At 36.0% G+C, this 4,997-nt stretch overlaps 1 long non-coding RNA gene across 1 annotated transcript; it reads right to left on the bottom strand.

The window, feature by feature from the left end:
* Positions 1–1,277: 1,277 nt before the first annotated feature.
* LOC143740176 (uncharacterized) lies at positions 1,278–4,645 on the bottom strand. The gene is made up of 8 exons (XR_013204788.1): positions 4,600–4,645; positions 4,376–4,438; positions 4,080–4,150; positions 3,860–3,895; positions 3,374–3,398; positions 3,106–3,177; positions 2,434–2,534; positions 1,278–1,289 (listed from the first exon to the last, which is right to left on the bottom strand). It is a non-coding gene; the product is annotated as an uncharacterized LOC143740176 (long non-coding RNA).
* Between the last annotated feature and the right edge of the window lie 352 nt (positions 4,646–4,997).

Raw genomic sequence — 4,997 nt, 5'->3', positions numbered from 1 at the left:
GGTATTTTGAGCATTTATTAATCTAGGTTACTTCTAATTTATAAAAATACTACCGTTCACTGTTAATTAGTAGCTTCAAAAATACATATAGAAATTAAAATGAACCTAGATTAATAAATGGTTTAAAGGCACAAAGTATTGTTGCTTTTTAGCTCGTTATACCTGATGCATTAACTTATTTTAAAGTGTAATCGCAGAAAAATGGTCACATGTTTACCAATATTAATGTAAGTTAAAGCATTAGTCTGTCTCTGTTTGTGTTTTTTAAGGGGAGAGAGAGAGAGAGAGAGAGAGAGAGAGAGAGGTGTAAACAAGAAAAATCTGACTGAAGAGAACAGATGTCAATAAATGTCTTGGCAAAAATGCAAAGCCCCTTTTGGCACCATCCCGACAAAAACAAAGTATGCAACAAATGGGCTTGTAGGATTACAAATTTTATTTGAATGTTTAATTTAGATTTACAATACAATAGTATTTTATATTGAGAAAGTTTATAAATGATGAGACCAGGAAATCTCTGCAAACGGTAGGGGTTCCCAGCGGGATATTCCTGACTGTCCCGTCTCAATACGAGAAGGCTAGGCTTTTCCTGTTCTCATGTTTTACTGTTTGAAGAGTCATGCTGAGCAAGTTTGAACACCTGCTATTTTATTATTGAGACCGTTTGTCTTGGAGTTCTCATCTCAGTGCGAGAAGTCCTGCACCGTTCTGTTCTCATGTCTCAGCTCATTTACATGCTTTGTTCATCACAATGTAATCCCTCCCCCTTGAAATGTATATAAACTACAATGTAAAGTTCCCTTAGTTAGACTTGACTTCACTTGGGTAAGATTTTGGACCAAGCAGACTACAGCAAATAAAGAATCCTGCTTAAATAAGTCTCCTGGTTTTCGCTTCTGAGTTTTTCTACACTGAAGAAGGAAGAAGTTTACAACAGGCTATACACACAGAACACACATTTAAGAGATTCAGCTTTTCAAAGTTCTTTCAGCATTATTGTGCCTCTTTAACAATACTGCTGGGGGCCCTAGCTAGCTACATTTTGAGATGTGTAATTAGGAGAGTGGATTTTTGGATTCTTGTCTGTGGGAGGTCCGCTTTGTGCGCTCATAAACTGCATATCCAAAAAAAGTGACCCTACATTAGTTATGTCTTTTCCACACTGCTAGATCAGTGCTATATAAGGATGTGAGAAACAAAGTTTTTTTTGGTTCAGGAAATCCCCTATTCAGTCTTATCAACCTCACTCACTCAGTCTGCTGATAACAGGTCCCTTTTCAAAGTGACAGCTGTACACCAGACACAAGAGTGCATGCACTTGTGGGAACTATTTTGTATGTGTATGTGTGAGTTTTGTATTCTTGTGCAGCACAACAAACGTAATGTTATGTGTTTTGGTTGTGATTACAAAGTGAGATCATGGTTTTTCTAAGTTATAGGCCCCTGAAAAACTATACACAATAATGTTTGTTGCATGGACATAATAAATACATAGATGCCCTATTGGCCGCTGGAGCGTACGTCAACGGCGCCGCCATATTGCGGAGGGCAACTTTATAATACTTCTCATTACGAGAATTGAGAAAAATGCCTGTTTCGTGTGCTGCTTGGGGCTGTACAAATCGCCACACAATTGAAAACAGGTCTCGAGGAATTATCTTTCACAAGCAAGACTGAACATTTGTTTCTGGTTGTATTTGGTCATGATATAATTAGTAATAGTAATGTTCAGGGGAGAACCCACATGGAAAGAACCTATATAAACATATATGTTTTAATATAGGTTTTGATATAGGATTTTAATATATGTGACATAAAATTGGCCGTTTTCCAATATTATATGTGCATACATGCACATATATGTACATATATGTGTACATATATACGTGCATATATGTACACATATATACATGCATATATGTACCTATATACGTGCATATATGTACCTATATATGTGCATATATGTGTACATATATGTACCTATTTAGGTGCGTATATACGTGCATATATGTACCTATATACGTGCATATATACGTGCATATATGTACCTATATAGGTGCATATATGTACCTATATAGGTGCATATATAGGTGCATATATGTACCTATATAGGTGCATATATACATGCATATATGTACCTATATAGGTGCATATATACGTGCATATATGTACCTATATAGGTGCATATATACGTGCATATATGTACCTATATAGGTGCATATATACATGCATATATGTACCTATATAGGTGCATATATGCACATATATATGCAGCTATATGTTACCTATATATTAGTATAATTATTAAAATCCATAGCTACTAGGCAACATAAATAATAGCCCAAGATGTAGACATTTTAATTATTTATTTACTTAAGAACAATCAAATATTACAAGAACAAAAACAAGACAAAAAACTGAACAGAAAAAAACCCAATTTATCTTGTTGATCTTCTCAGCTCTGTGAGCTTCGATATTGATAGATGTGCCTATCTGTCCTCGGCTGGTTGCCGGCCACTTCTTCAATGTAGCATCTAGAGAAGACAAAAATAATAAGACAGTATAATAATAATAATAATCATAATAATAATTATAATATAGTGCTTCATCAGGAACCCAAAGTGCTTACAGTACAGCTGCGATTGGACATATGTTTTGGATAAAGGGCTGATCATAATAAAAAATGCATTATGTAAACACGTCAATTGGAAGATTCTGATTGGATTCTGCTTAATCTGAAAGAAATTCTGATTGGAAACATCACCCCCCTTTTTTTTAGCGGCATCATTCTTTCATATGCACATGTCCGTCATGGGGACTGCATTGTTAACAGTCACACGGTCAATCATGTGCATCCAAAGCAGAGGAAATTCATGGATAGGAAAAATTCAGAAAAAGAGGAAAGGTAGGATCAAGAAGTTAGCAAGCAATGAATTAGTATTATAGGTTCAAAGCAGATACAGTAACAATAATGGGTGCCCTATCTTATACAGTCTCCATTGATGCCTAATAAACATTGATACAAGTAGGCTATGGTTAAAGTGGTGAACTTATAAAGTCTTAATGCGTTGAGAAGGGAAAACAATTTTTTTTGCATTTACTCACCAATAATGGCTACCTTTTTAATTTGGTCAAGGGCGACCAGCTGCTCCCCATCCCCTCTGGTTGGCTTCCCACCTTAAAGTAATATTTCAAAATTATTATGAAAGGGGGGTAAAATGAAGGTGGTGAAAACAAGAGATTTTTTATATACACATCACTTTTACTTGAGGTGTAAGGAAATACAAAAATGGCAAGTAAAAAAGCGATGGTATGCCCGCACTGACTTTTTTTTTTTTTCAAGGACAGAAGAGATTAGGAACATGTTTTGTACCATTCAGGTTGCTTTTCAGCAAAGTCTCCAAATCAAGAGGTGCCCAGCAGCAGATTCCACACCATGGCAGTAGCAGAGGTGGCAAGGCGGGCTGCTTTCCACTCTTCTGCCTGGCAAAACACCCCTTTATAACTTCAATCTGAAAAATAATTTCACATCACAATAATTTATTGGCAACTTTTAGAAAGGTTTTTATGTTTCATATTGATTCTTATATTTAGCTTCCCAATAGTTAATAGGTTATGATGTATAAATGCAGATTAATGATAAAGATATGAAACAAATTAATCATTGCCCTAAACGTTATTAAAGGAGAGGACAGGGTGGGGGGAAGGAGGAGGTTGGATGGAGAGTAGGGAAGGAGAAGACAGTGGGTTTGAGAGGAGCGAAGTGTGGCAGGAGGAAAGGATGATTGTCTCGTATAACACTAATTGGCTCCTACAAGCACACAGTTTATACCCATCCTTACTAAATAATGTTACTCACCTGTGTTTTCGCTGATGTCTCAGCTGTTGCTGCAGTCTTGTTAGAGAAGAAAAACATTGTTAAACTCAACAATTGTAAAACTTCAACAATTTTAAGCATATGGGGCAAGTAAATTACATATTACCACCAACTATCCCAACATAAAAATCCCTATAGCTCAGTTGGAGCCTTAAGTAAAATAAGTACAGAAAAATCTGAGGTATAAAAGGGTTACACACACCTGTGGTGTCTCTCGAAAGCGCTCAGTCACCATGGGACTCTCTTTAAAGGGCTCGGTCTCCTCTCTGGAGTCTTAGAGAAGAAAGAAACTTAGTAAAACTCTACAACAATTTTTATTCATCCAAGCAAGCCACTATAGATTCTTATTTACAGGGGGGGCTTGGAAAACATTAAACATGTCAATTAATTAAAGTTACATGCAAAAGTAATCAGCCAAACATCATAAAAATCCATATAGCTCTGTTTGAGTAACAAGTAAACTAAATAAATAAATAGAAATGCAAGGGGATTACTCACCGGTTGCACTTCTCCAAAAGTTGAGAAGGGGGAATCTAGATCCTCCACAGGACTCCTTCCAGTCTTGTTCATAGAAGAAAAATATAGTTATTCTCTTCAATAAATTAAAGTGCAAATACATCAAATTATTAACACTATCAATCAGCCCAACATCACAAGTCTATAACGTTACAGCTCTGCTTGAGAAACAATTTTAAAAAGCAATGAAAATCAGAGGAACTTACCTTTTGAGCAATAATGGCGAGGTCACTTTTCATTTGAGGGATTTCTAGAAAGAGGTTATATAAAGAAAAAACAATTACAATCACTAAATCAAAATAGCACCCAGCAACTCTAACGTTACTCTTCGAAATACATTTCCTACAGCTGTGAACGCAAGCTACAACCCTCTGCAGAGGAAACCTGGTTGTGAACGCAATTAAAATATATATATATTTCTCCCAAATTCAAATTCCCCAAGTTTTTTTTCTGGAGCCGATTGCCTTCTTGAACCGTTGAAGGCAGAGAAGTGTATGTAACGTTAAGTTACTCATGAACTATATTCTCTAGGCCATGACTTTTGTGAACCCTCTAGCTTTCACATAGCTTTCCATCTCCTCTCACTTAATTGCCATAATTAAAT

The sequence above is a fragment of the Siphateles boraxobius genome, unplaced genomic scaffold (assembly GCF_051911475.1).
Source record: "Siphateles boraxobius isolate OS27281-9 unplaced genomic scaffold, OSU_SipBor_1 17, whole genome shotgun sequence".
NCBI lineage: Eukaryota > Metazoa > Chordata > Actinopteri > Cypriniformes > Leuciscidae > Siphateles > Siphateles boraxobius.
The sequence above is the reverse complement of the archived record's forward strand: the minus strand, read 5'-3'. Positions and strand labels throughout refer to the sequence as shown.